This window comes from Macaca mulatta, chromosome 12, assembly GCF_049350105.2.
Source record: "Macaca mulatta isolate MMU2019108-1 chromosome 12, T2T-MMU8v2.0, whole genome shotgun sequence".
NCBI lineage: Eukaryota > Metazoa > Chordata > Mammalia > Primates > Cercopithecidae > Macaca > Macaca mulatta.
The window spans coordinates 135,887,963-135,902,611 of NC_133417.1; positions in this window are offsets into that span (position 1 = coordinate 135,887,963).

Below are 14,649 nucleotides of genomic sequence, written 5' to 3' on the forward strand. Positions count from 1 at the left end.
GAGAGGAAAACCAGGAAAGCAGCCCTGCTGACAATTTTAACCTTACCCAGGAGAAAACGAAAAATTGCAGGGTTTCTCCTACGCACTGCGATGCTAGAAGATACTGAGTAGAGATGCACTTTAGGGTGAAGGGACATATTAAAGGGGTTTTGGTTATGGAAAGATAGGTATCCACACTTAGTCTGGTGGGCCTGAAGAGAGATGAACTGGAGGAAACATTTCATTTCATATGAGGCAGCTGGTGGAGAAGTAAAAGAAGGAACCCAGCCAGCCAGCTGGCACTCTATCCAGAAACAACTGGGAAGATGCTCCCTGGCTCAGGACCCGACAGAACTCCCCTCCACTGCCTCGAACCTTCAGCATAAGTTTAGTATATGCAGCATTGTGGGCAGTTTTCAACAAGGCAGTGTGGGAGACAGGCAGAACTTCCCAGGGGAGGAAAAGATAGAGGGCTAAGGAGCAACAGGGAAAATATAAACCTTCCAAGAATATCCAGGGACCTACCGTTAGTGGAATAATGGTTCAAGTTAATGATTATTCATTCACCCTTTAATTCAACCAATATTAACTGAGCACCACCTACATGCTATGGACAGTCCAGCCAGTGTGCACCAGTGCAGGAAAACCAATTGTGCACGTTCCTTTCCAACTCCACGTTTAGTGATGTCATGTTGGCAGTTTGAAATCAACCATGGTAGGAATATTGACACCATAGTAATTGGCAAATGTTACAAATCAGGACATTTTTCCCCTCAGAGAGTTGGTTTGCCACTAACCACAGGCCAGTCACTGTTTTGGACAGTGAGAAAAGAGCAATGAGCAAAACAGACAAGGTGATAACCTTAGGAGAGCATATGTTCTAGAAGGGAAAGATCAAAGAATTGATTGATTGATTCACAAGCTATTTTCAAATGGTGAATAGGGCTAGGAAGACAATAAAAAGGGGTGACTAATAGTCTGCAGAGGTTGGGAAGATCTCTTTAACGAGGTAACACATGGCTGGATGCAGTGCTCACACCTGTAATCCCAGCACTTGGGGAGGCCAAGGTGGGAGGATCACTTCAGTCCAGGAATGTGAGACCAGCCTGGGTAACATAGCGAGACCCCATCTCTATAAAAAAATTTTTTTTCAATTAGCCAGGCATGGTAGTTTGCACCTGTAGTTCCAGTTACTCAGGAGGCTAAGGTAAGAGGATCGCTTAAGCCCAGGAATTCAAGGCTGCAGTGAGCTATGATTGTGCCACTGCACTCCAGCCTGAGTGACAGAGTGAGGATAGATAGATAGATAGATAGATAGATAGATAGATAGATAGATAGATAGTAAGTATAGGTGCAGTGGCTCACACCTGTAATCCCAGCACTTTGGGAGGCCAAGGCGGGCGGATCACCTGAAATCAGAAGTTCAAGACAAGCCTGGCCAACATGGTAAAACCCTGTCTCTACTAAAAATACAAAAAACATTAGCTGGGCATGGTGGCACACACCTGTAATCCCAGCTACTTGGGAGGCTTAGGCAGGAGAAAAGTTTGAACCTGGGAGGCAGAGGTTGCAGTGAGCCAGAACTGCGCCACTGCACTCTACCCTGGACAACAGAGCGAGACTCCATCTCAATAAATAGATAAATAAGAGAGGTAAGCAACACTTGAGCAGTGAAATGAATTTTTAAAAGAAAATCATTCCAGCAGTTTGCGGTCATCTGTAGAGCAGGCAGCTCTGTGTGGCAGGCTATTATAGTCTCCCCTCCTAAAAACACCTTCTGGCAGGGTGAGGTGGCTCACGCCTATAATCCCAGCACCTTGGGAGGCCGAGGCAGGCAGATCAAGAAGTCAAGAGATCGAGACCATCCTGGCCAACATGGTGAAACTTCGTCTTTACTAAAAATAAAAAAATTAGCTGGGCGTGGTGGCACGTGCCTGTAGTCCCAGCTACTTGGGAGGCTGAAGCAGGAGAATCGCTTGAACCCAGGAGGCTGAGCTTGCAGTGAGCCGAGATGGTGCCACTGCAGTCCAGCTTGGTGACAGAGCAAGACTCCGTCTCAAAAAAAAAAAAACCACACAAAACAAAACAAAACCTTCCCCTGCTCCTTTGCCCTCTCTAGCCCCTCCCCCTTTTCTCTCCTTGCCTTTATAGCCAGCTGCTCCCAAGAGAGCAAGAGAGGTCTCTGTTTATTTCCTCCAATTCTTCTTCTCCTTGCTTGCTCCCACCACTCACCAATACCACTCTTGTCAAGGTCATGAGCAAACTTCATACTGCTGAGTCCCATGGTTGGCTTTCATCCTTTATCTGACTGAAGCTCTTGGCAGCATTTGACAGACCCAGTCACTCCCTCCTCCTCACATATTGTTTGCATTTGGCTTCCAGGATGTCACCCCTCCTGAATTCCTCCCATCTCACCAGCTGGACTTTTTTTTTCTTCAGTCTCTTTTGCTGGTTCTTCTCTAAACCCCAGACCTCTAAATGCGGAGGTGTCCCGGCCTCACTTCTTGGACCTCTTCCCTTTCCTGACTATACTTCTTTTTCAGGGACCTCATCCAGTCTCACAGCTGTAGGTTCCAGCTCCATGCTGATGAGTCTCAAACCCACGTCAGCTAGCCAGACCGCTCACCTGAACACCCACTGCTTACTTCACATCTCCACCTGGAGCTAGAGTGATCCTTTAAACTGTGATTTATACCTCATCACTCCTTTGCTTAAAATCCTCCAATGGCAATACAGTGAGGCAAAGATAGTCTTTTTAACAAATGGTGCTGGAACAACAGTATATCCATGATATAGTTTGGCTCTGTGTCCCCCCCCCAAATCTCACCTTGAATTGTAATAATCCCCATGTGTCAAGGGTGGGAGCAGGTGGAGGTAATCAAATGATGGGGAAGGTTTCCTCCATGCTGTTCTCCTGATAGTGAGTGAGTCTCACAAGATCTGATGGTTTTAGAAGCCTCTGGCATTTCCCCTGCTGGCACTCACTCCATCCTGCTGCCCCGTGAAGAAAGTGCCTGCTTCTCCTTTGCCTTCCACCATGATTATAAGTTTCCTGAGGCTTCCCCAGCAATGAGAAACTGTGAGTCAATTAAACCTCTTTCCTTTATAAATTACCCAGTCTCAGGTATTTCCTCATAGCAGTGTGAGAACAGAATAATACAATCCACTTATAAAAAATGAATCCAGACACAGATCTTATAGCCTTCACAAAAATTAGCTCGAAATAGATCACAACCCTAAATGGAAAAATGGAACACTATAAAACTTCTGCCTATGATTTAGGCGTTTGCCCCTTCCAAAATTCCTATTGAAACTGAATCCCCAATGTGGCATGATTAGGGCCTTTAAAAGGTGATAGGGTCATGAGGGTTCTGCTCTCATGAATGAATTAACCCATTTATGGATTAATGGATTAAAGGGTTAATGGATGAATGGATTACTATGAGAATGAGACTAGTGGCTTTAAAAGGAGAGGAGAGACTTGATCTAGCACACTCAGGCCCCTCACCTTGTGATGCTCTGCACCACCTTGGGACTGTATGGAGAGTCCCACAGCAAGAAGGCCCTCACCAGATGCAGCCCTTCACCATGGACTTCTCAGCCTCCATAACTATAAGACATTCCTTTCCTTTATAAATTACCCAGTTTTAGTTATCCAGTTAAGAGCAATAGAAAGTGAACTAAGACACTCCTAGAAGATAACATAAGAGAAAATCTAGATGGCCTAGAGTTTGGCAATGATTTTTTTAGATATATCACAAAAGGCACAATTCATAAAAGAAATAATTGATAAGCTGGATTTCACAAAAATTAAAAGTTTCTGCTCTGTGAAAAACACCGTCAACAGAATAAAAACAGAAGCCACAGACTGGGAGAAAATATTTGCAAAAGACAGATCTGATAAAGGACTGTTATCCAAAATTTTTATTTTATTTTATTTCATTTTATTTTATTTTATTTTGAGATGGAGTTTTGCTCTTTTTGCCCAGGCTGGAGTGCAATGGCACAATCTTGGCTCACTGCAACTTCCGCCTCCTGGGCTTAAATAATTCTTGTGCCTCAGCCTCCCGAGTAGCTGGGACTACAGGTACATGCCACCAAACCTGGCTAATGTTTTTGTATTTTTAGTAGAGATGAAGTTTCACCATGTTGGCCAGGCTGGTCTCGAACTCATGACCTCAGGCGATCCACCTGCCTCGGCCTATCAAAGTCCCGGGATTACAGGTGTGAGCCACTGCCCCAGGCTCAAAATTTATATAGTTTATATAGAACTTTACATAGAACTCTGAATACTCAGCCAACAATAAGAAAACAACCCAATTGAAAAATGAGCCAAAGGCCTTAGCAGACACCTCACCAAAGAAGAGTTGGCAAATAAGTATACAAAAAGGCGCTCACATCATATGTCATCAGGAAAATGCATATTAAAACCATGAGACACCTTTATACAGCTGTTAGAATGACCCAAATCCAGAACACTGACATCGCCCAATGCAGGCTAGAGTGTGGAGCAACGGGAACTCTCATTCATTACTGGTGGAAATGCAAAATAGTACTATCGCCTTGGAAGACAGTTTGCTGGTTTCTAAACATACTAAACATACTCTTTTACACAAAACTAAACTTACTCTTAACATAAAATCTAGCAATCATGCTCCCTGGTATTTACCCGAAGGAGTTGAAGACTTACGTCCACACAAAAGTCTGCACGCCAATATTTATAGCAGCTTTATTCATAACTGCCAAAACTTGGAAGCAAACAAGAGGTCCTTCAGTAGGTAAATGGATAAAGAAACTGGTACATCCAGACACTGGAATACTATTCAGAGCTTAAAAACAAACTTCCAAGCCACGAAAAGACATGGAGGATGCTTAAATGTCTATTACTAAGTAAAGGAAGCCAATCTGAAAAGGCCACATACTGCAAGATTCCAACTATAGGACATTCTGAAAAAGGCAACACTATGGAGACAGTAAAAAGATCAACAGTGGCCGGGCACGGTGGCTCACACCTGTAATCCCAGCACTTTGAGAGGCCGAGGCAGGTGGATCACCTGAGGTCAGGAGTTTAAGACCAGCCTGGCCAACATGGTGAAATCCCGTCTCTACTAAAAACACAAAAATTAGCTGGGGTGGTGCGGGATGCCTGTAATCCCAGTTACTCAGGAGGCTGAGGGAGGAGAGTTGCTTGAACTCAGGAGGCGGAGGTTGCAGCGAGCCGAGATCGTGCCACTCTGCTCTGGCCTGGGCAATAAAGCGCGACTCAGTCTCAAAAAACAAACAAACAAACAAAAAGATCAATGGTTACCAAAGTTTAGAGGGGAGAGAGAGATAAATAGGTGGGGCCCAGAGGATTTGTAGGGCAGTGAAACTAGTCTATATGATACTATAGTAGTGGATACATGTCATTGTACATTTGTCTAAGCCCATAAAATGTACACCAAGAGTAAACTCTAATGTTAAACTATGGACTCTAGGTGATTATGAATGTCATTGTAGGTTCATCACTTCTCACAAATATACCCTCCAGCGGAGGATATTGACAGTGGGGGAGGTTGTACATGTGTGAGGTCATGGGGTATATGAAATATCTGTGTACCTTCTGCTTAATTTTTCTGTGAACCTAAAACTGCTCTAAAGTTTATTTGGCCCAGTGTGGCTCATGACTGTAATCCCAGCACCTGGGGAGGCTGAGTCAGGTGGATCACTTGAGGTCAGGTGTTCAAGACCAGGCTGGCCAACATCATGAAACCCTGTCTCTATTAGAAATACAAAAGTTAGCTGGTTGTGGTGGCATGTGCCTGTAATCCCAGCTACTAGGGAGTCTGAAGCATGAGAATCATTTGAACCAAGGAGGCGGAGGTTACAGCTAGCAGAGATCGCACCACTGCACTCCAGTCTGGGAGTCGGAGTGAGACTCTGTCTTAAATAAATTAATTAATAAAATTTTAAAATAAAAAGTGAAGTCTATTAAGGCATTTAAAAAAAAATCCTCGAACAGCTCCCATCTTGCTTAAAGTAAACACCAAAGTCATTAAAATTATCTACAAGGCCCCCTCCCTGTACTTCTGTGACCCACCCTGGATTCATTCGAAGACCTGCTTCATTGTAAGAGCTTTAGGAGGAGTGGGAGACTGAGGCTGACCTAGTTCAGTTTCCTTGCTCCCCAGACAGGCCCGAGCAAGGGCTTGGGAGCCAGGCACTTATGTGAGAGACAAATTCAGGACCCACATATGATGGGAGTAGGAGGAGAAAAGCCATCAGACAGCCCATTTGTGAAGGGTGGACATGTGGGTTTCTTCCCACCAGGAACCCTCTGGGTAAGCATCTAGAACCCACCCGTGGTGGGGGGTGCGGGGGGTACAGGCTGCTGGGCCTCTTTGTGCTCTCTCCCATCCTCCCCTGTTTCGGGTTGTTCTGGGGGCCATAACTGTGGGGAGCTTCTCTTTCTCCAGCTTGCAGTCCTGCAAGCCCCCATGGCATCTGAGAAATCTCCCAGGCTCAGAAGGCTTGAGCCCAGGCACTTGGAGAGGATGTTGCCGGATGCTGGAGGCCTCCACAGACTCTGGTGGGGAACTGCCCAGGGTCCAGGCCAGGGGGAGGGCCTATCCAAGTCCCACCCACCTCTGATGGCTGGAGGCTCCAGGTATCACCAAAGATTTGAAAACTTGATTGTGTCTACAGCCATTTTACCCTGACAGAGTGAACAGTACTGCATATATTTAATAGTCTTAAGGATAAATATAGAGAGAGGTTAAAAGCATAAAAAAATCCATGAGAATGCTAAACATTAGATTCAGAATACTGTTGCCACTGAAAGAAGCGGCAGATGTGGTCTAGGAAGCCTCAGCTGTATTAGTAATTATTTTTTGTTTTTTTGAGATGGAGTCTTGCTCTGTCGCCCAGGCTGAAGTACAAGGGCGCGATCTCTGCTCACTGTAATCTCCGCCTCCTGGGCTCGAGCAATTCTCCTGTCTCAGTTTCCCAAGTAGCTGGGACCACAGGCACACACCATGATGCCTGGCTAATTTTTGTACTTTTAGTAGAGATGGGATTTCACCATATTGGTCAGGCTGGTCTCAAACTCCTGACCTCAGGTGATCCACCCGCCTCAGCCTCCCAAAGTGCTGGGATTACAGGCATGAGCCATAGCGCTCAGCCATTAATGTTTATTTTTTAATTGGATGTTCATTATATTTTTCTCTGTACATTTTTATATATTTGATTTATTACTTTTTTTATTATTATTATTTGAGACAGAGTCTCACTCTGCCACCCACGTTGAGTGCAATAACACAATCATTGCTCACTGCAGCCGTGACCTCCTGAGCTCAAGCAATCCTCCCACCTCAGCCTTTCAAGTAGCTGGGACTACAGGCACATGACACCACACTCAGCAAATTTTTTTTTTTTTTTGAGATGAAGTCTTGCTCTGTTGCCCAGCCTGAAGTGTAGTGGCGCGATCTCGGTTCACTGCAACCTCCACCTCCCAGGTTCAAGTGATTCTCCTGCCTCAGGCTCCTGAGTAGCAGGGACTACAGTTATGTGCCACCATGCCCAGCTGTTTTTTTGTATTTTTAGTAGGGATGGGGTTTCACCATGTTGTCCAGGCTGGTCTTGAACTCCTGACCTCAGGTGATCCACCCGCCTCAGTCTCCTAAAGTGCTAGGATTACAGACATGAGCCACCAGGCATGGCCAGCTAATTTTTTAATTTTGGGTAGAGATGGGGTCTTGCTATGTTGCCCAGGCTGGTCTTGAACCCCTGGCCTCAAGCAATCTTCCTACCTCGGTCTCCCAAAGTGCTGGGATTACAAGTGTGAGCTATTGCACCCAGCCTATATAATTATTTTTAAACAAATATTTAAATTATTCAGAAAATTTTTGAAAAGGAAGAAAAATGGGAGGATTAGACTTGCTATATATAAAAAAGCACATTATAAAGCACAAGTAATTAAAAGTTTGTCATCAGAGCAAAAATAGACCAATCTATGAAGTAAAACAGAAAGTCCAGAAATAGCCCCCAAGTGCCTATGGGATAAAGAATAAAAGGAAGGTATCATTTTAAATTAGTAGGGTGGGATACATGACTCAATAAATGGTCTCAGGGATACTAGCTTTCATTCTTACCCCCAGGATAAATTTAAGATAGATTTTTTTAATGTAATGCAAAAATTAAGTCATAAAAGAGGAAAACATATGAATTTAGCTACACTCTTGGCAGAGAAGGCCTTTGTAGCATGATATATTCAGACACCATAAAAGGAAAATTTTGTTTAATTTTTGTCTGAATAAAAACTTTAGACTTCTTCAAGAAAAGACAAACCCGGAGAAAGTATTTACAGATGTATGGCTACTTTACTTAAATCCAATAAAGTCTTAATAATCGACAATGTAAGAGATAACCCAAATGGAAAAAAAATGGGTAATGGAATGAATAGTTGATAGGAAACAATAAAAACAGCCATTAAGCATGAAAAAAAATACATAACTTTAGTAATTAAAGAAATACAGGCGACTATAGTTAATAATTTATCATATATTTCAAGATAACAGCCTGGGTGTAGTGACTCATGCCTATAATCCCAGCACTTTGGGAGGCTGAGGCAGGTGGATCACTGAGGTGGATCACCTGGGTCGGGAGTTCGAGACCAGTCTGGCAAACATGGTGAAACCCTGTCTCTACAAAATATACAAAAATTAGCTGGGGGGTGGTGGCAGGTCCCTGTAATCCCAGCTACTCGGGAGGCTGAAGCGGGAGAATTGCTTGAACCTTGGAGGCAGAGGTTGGAGTAAGCCGAGATGATGCCACTGCCCTTCAGCCTGGGTGACAGAGCAAGACTGTGTCTCAAAAAAAAAAATAGCTTAGAAGAGATTTGGAACGTTCCCAACACTAAGAAATGGTAAGTGTTTGAGGGGGTTGGTATGCTATGTACCGTCATTAGATCATTACACATTGTATGCATGTGTGATGCATGTAAACATGGTGGGCCAGGCACAGTGGTGCACCTGTATTCCCAGCTGCTCTGAGGGCTGAAAAGTCACCTGAGACTAGGAGTTTGAATCCAGCCTGAGCACCATGGCAAGTTTTAAAACTTTTTTTTTTTTTTCTGAAATGGAGTTTTGCTCTTGTTGCCCAGGCTGGAGTGCAATGGCACAACCTAGGCTCACTGCAATGTCCACCTCCAGGTTCAAGGGATTCTCCTGCCTCAGTCTCCCAAGTAGCTGGGATTACATGTGCCCGCCACCACGCCTGGCTAATTTTTTGTATTTTTATTAGTGACGGGGTTTCACCATTTTGATCAGGCTGATCTTGAACTCCTGACTTCAGGTGATCCACCTACATTGGACTCCCAAAGTGCTGAGACTTTCTGCACTCATGCCACTGCACTCCAGCCTGGGCAACAAGAGCGAAACTCCATCTCAAAAAAAAAAAAAAAAAAAGAATGGGTGGGTCTCTATGTGTGGGTATGGAAATTGTCCTAATGTAATTTATTACATAAGCATAATTAAATATGAGTACTTTATTTAATATATTTAATATATTATTAAATAATGAAAGCAAAATACACAGCAGTGCCATTGCATAGTCTAATTTGTGGTTTAAGAGTTCACATGTTCTAAAATACACATAACCACTGTGAAAACGCATTTGCTCTTTTGAACTTTTGCAATTCTTATTTTTTAACCACACCAGTGTTACATTTTTATTTTTAAAAAGCTAGTTTTTTAATGAGAAAAAATGATGTAACAGATATAAAATGACTGACTTGGAACAATATTATTATGTGAAAAAAGTTGGGTTTCAAAACAGCATGTATATGATAATCACATTTCTTTCTTTATACATCTGTAATTATTTCCATATATATTTTTGTGCATTGCAAATTGAAAGAATTTAGCCAAAATGTTCGTTGTGGAAATCCCCAGCTGTCATTATTTTTCCATCTGCTTCTTTGAACTTTGTGTTGTTCTGTAACAGTTTCTCAGCCTCAGCACTATTGGCATTTAGGACCAAATACTTTTTTTGTCCCGGGGACTGTCCTGTATCTTGTAGGATGTTTTGCAACATCTCTGGCCTCTACCTACTAGATGCCAGTAGCACCCCAACCTGTGACAAATAACATGTTTCCAGACTGTGACATGTTGCTTCTGGGATACAAAATCACACCCCCCACAACCACTTGATCTACAAGAAACATGATTTGTTTATATAATTTAAAAATGTGTTTATGTAATAAAAAATAATACATTGGATAGAAATACAGATCAGCCCACCTCGGCCTCTCAAAGTGCTGGGATTACAGATGTCAGCCACTGCGCCCAGTGGTATTTTGTATATCAAAACATAGAAAATTACAGTAAAAATAGGCTATAAAAATAAAAATTGGGCTGGGCATGGTGGCTCACCCCTGTAATACCAGCACTTTGGGAGGCTGAGGCGGGCAGATCACGAGGTCAAGAGATCACGACCATCCTGGTCAACATGGTGAAACCCTGTCTCTACTAAAAATACAAAAATTAGCCAGGCGTGGTGGTGCACACCTGTAGTCCCAGCTACTTGGGAGGCTGAAGCAGGAGAATCGCTTGAACCCGGGAGGCAGAGGTTGCAGTGAGCCGAGATAGCACCACTGCCCTACAGGTTAGGAGACAGAGCGAGACTCCATCTCAAAAAAAAAAAAAAAAAAAGAAAAGAAAACAGGTATACAAAATACCATTGTGCTACAATTGCCTGCAGTATTCAATACAGTAACATGCTGTCCAGGTTCGTAGGCTGGGAGCGGTAGGCTATACCATGTAGCCTAGGTGCGCTAGGTACACCATCTAGATTGTGTAAGTACAACCTATGATGTTCACACATTGATGAAATCTCCTGATGCGTTTCTCAGAATATATCCGTTGTTAGGTGATGCATGACCGTACTTTGTTATGGCAGCCCCAGGAAACTAATGCGGTTGTCTACTCAGCATCCATTACCCTCTTCCTAACGACACCCAAATTTTCGTTTGTATATTTGTCCCTTCTGCATACAGGAAACCATAGAGATGGCTTAGCCAATCAGCATGTTTTATTTTCTCCTCCATAAGTCATTGGTTTGGAGGTGGACACATCTTTAACTGGGGCAATCAGAGTGACTCTCAACACTCTCCCTTAGAATAGAGGCACAGAGGGCTCCTCGAGAAGGATGTGAACCACTAGACATGAACCAGAAAGCATAAGGCTTGGATTACATCTGGTAACAGCCATCTTCAGATGCAGCCAACAGGGTGGGCAACAGAGCAGAGAGACTTAAAGGCCCTGGGTCATGGGAGATGTCTTAAAACCACGAGATCAGTCTGCGCTGGAACAATGAACGTCTTACAGTTAGTTAAAGGCTTTACAGTTTAAACCAGTTTAACTGAGATTTGGCGGTCCTGCAACCCAAAGCTTCCCAGCTGACAAGCTGGCAACACAGGGCAGATTGTACCACCTCAAGCCAAGTGAGGGGCTTTAAAAGAATCTGTTGGAGGCTGGCTGCGGTGGCTGGTGCCTGTAATCCCAGCACTTTGGGAGGCCGAGGCGGGTGGATCACCTGAGGTCAGGAGTTTGAGACCAGCCTAACCAACATGATGAAACACCATCTCTACTAAAAATACAAAATCAGTCGCGTATGGTGGCACACATCTGTAATCCCAGCTACTTAGGAGGCTGAGGCAGGAGAATCGCTTGAACCCAAGAGGTGGAGGTTGCAGTGGGCCAAGATCACACCATTGCACTCCAGCCTGGGCTACAGAGTGAGACTCCATCTCAAAAGACAAAAATAAATAAATAAATTACAAACTAAGGAGTCCCTTGGAGAGATAGACATGAAGGACTCGGGGCTGAAGCCACACCCAAAGAGTCTAAAGCCTGGAGGCCATGGCTGGAACTCACCCTGCTTGGCAAATACAGGAAGAGACATGACGGTGGTGGGAAGGGCCTGCACCAGAGCCTGGTGGGACAAGGATGGATGTGCATCTCCCGGAGGCCAGAGATGGGCTCGCTGAAGGGAGCTGGGCCGGGTCTCCTTGAGAGAGACTCTGCCCAGGAGAACCTGCTGCAAGTAAAGCAGGCGAATGAATCAGAAAGCAGGAGCCTTGCATTGGTGACCAATTGGGCAGCAGGAGTCATCCAGTTCCCTGGATTTCCCGCTTAAAATTATAACACAGCAGGTCAACCAAAGCCCTTCCTGCTCCTCACCTCTCTTCCCCTGCCCACTCTAGTTCTGCAGAGACCAAAAGGACAGGTGGTGAAGGAGGCCAGAGGTTGAGAGTCAGAAAAGCGATCAGACCACTCCCCACGGTTCCCGGACTAAGACAGGCCCCAGCTGAAGCAGGATAGAGGGCGTTAGTAGGATAAAATATTGAATATTAGAAGAGATAAGACTTCTTTATTATTAAAAGGAGTCTTTTCTTATAACTAAAAGGTCCTGGAAAAACTATGGGCCATCCCCAGATTTTAACCAGGTCTAGTGAGCACTGTTGTGCCCACATCCCGGGCATTCAACCTATGCAGGAAGGCCTTGTATTGCCAATACCCGAGCGTCTGCCTGAGGGCTTTTATCCGGCCAGGGAGGGTGCTCAACCCTCGAGCAAGGCAAACAGGAAGGGGTCAAGTGCCTGGAAGTAGTCTTCAACCAAGGAGGGACAGGAAGTCATGGGCTAAGTACCACAGCTTCCTGCCCCCCAGTCGGGATAATGCTGTGACCTCTGGCCTGAAGACTCACTCTTTAATGGCCCATTCCCTTTCCTATCTCACTTCCTCACTATTTATACCCAGTTCATGCCTCAGGGTCTGTTTCCAGGGACACCCAAACCAAGACAGCAGAAATAGACAAGATGATGTCAAACAGCAGGTTTGAGTGGGCAGGAGGGTGGGGGTGGGCGTGGGATGTTTCCTGTCACTTGTCTATCCAATAAACCCATCACTTAATTATTTTACTGATAATCAAGTTTCCTGCCTAAAACCTGGGGACAAGAGGCAGTGGGAGATTTTCATTCTCTTCCGCATGTTCACCACATCTTGAAACTGAAGCTGAAGAGAGTTAGATACTCATCACATGGCTCTTCTGACTTCTTCCTGCCTCTTGAACTTTCCGTTTCCTCCCGTGGTGCCCTTAAGAGTGGGGCGAAGTGCATACAGGGCTCCAGCTCACATGATGTGAGCTTATAGAGCTGGGGTACTTTGGCTGATCTACGTCAGGGTAGCTAGTTTCCAACAGCCCAAGGGCCTTACCTTGTTTTTTCCTTTTTTAAAAACTAAAGTGTAATTTACCTGCAGTAAAAATCAGTCCTTTTTTTTTTTTTTTTTTTTTTTTTTGAGACAGGGTCTCACCCTGTCGCCCAGGCCAAAGTGCAGTGACACTACACTGGCTCACTGCAGCTTTGACCTCCCTGGGCTCAGATGATCCTCCCACCTCAGGCTCCCGAGTAGCTGGGACCACAGGAGCTCACCACCACACTCAGCTAATTTTTGTATTTTTAGCAAAGACAGGGTTTCACCATGATTGCAAGACTCAAAAAAAAAAAAATTGTTTCTGCCTGGCACAGTGGTGCACACCTGTTATCTCAGCTATTCAAGAGGCTGAGGCAGGAAGATTGCTTGAGGCCAAGAGTTCAAGACTGCAGTGTTCTATGATTGTGCCTGTAAATAGCTATTATACTCCAGCCTGGGCAATATAGCAAGACCCTGTCTCTAAAATTTAAAAGAAAAATTGGCCAGGTGCAGTGACTCACTCCTATAATCCCAGCACTTTTGGAGGCCGAGGCAGGCAGATCACTTGAGATCAGGAATTTGAGACCAGCCTGGCTAACATGGTGAAACCCCATCTCTACTAAAGATATGAAAATTAGCCAGGTGTGGTGGCAGGTGTCTGTAATCCCAGCTACTCAGGAGGCTGAGGCACAGGTATGAGAATCGCTTGAACCCGGGAGGAAAGGGTTGCAGTGAGATGAGATCGTGCCACTGCACTCCAGCCTGGGTGACAGGGCGAGACTCTCTCAAAAAAAAAAAAAAAGGGGGGGGGAATTTTTTTTTTTTGAGATGGAGTCTTGCTCTGTTGTCCAGGCTGGAGTACAGTGGCACGATCTCAGCTCACTGCAACCTCCAACTTCCGGGTTCAAGCGATTCTCTTTTCTCAGCATCCCAAGTAGCTGGGATTACAGGCATGCGCCACCACACCTGGCTTATTTTTGTACTTTTAGTAGATACGAGGTTTCCCCATGTTGGCCAGGCTGGTCTCAAACTTCCTGCCTCAGGTGATCCGCCCACCTCGCCTCCCAAAGTGCTGGGATTATAGGCATGAGCCATTGCACCCAGCTGAGAAAAATTATTTCTACTGGTTTGTTTCTAGTTTGTAAAAATCCCATTGATTCTTGCATATAGACTTTGTATCCAGCAACTTTTGCAGCTGAGTCTTAACTCCCAGAATAAAGGGTGGGACATTCCTGATTCGGTTCATGCCTAAGAAAGCTCAGTGACAGGCAGATTCTGAAAGTGATGTTTCAGACTAGAAAACAATGGAGTGTCTGTGTTTTCAAGGATCTGTGGGCTTTCCCCCAAAGCTTTCTATTGCCTACCTCCACTCCTGAGTCACTTACCAGGCTCCCAGTGCATCATGGGCAACTGGGAATCCAGGAAATGGAACTTTAAG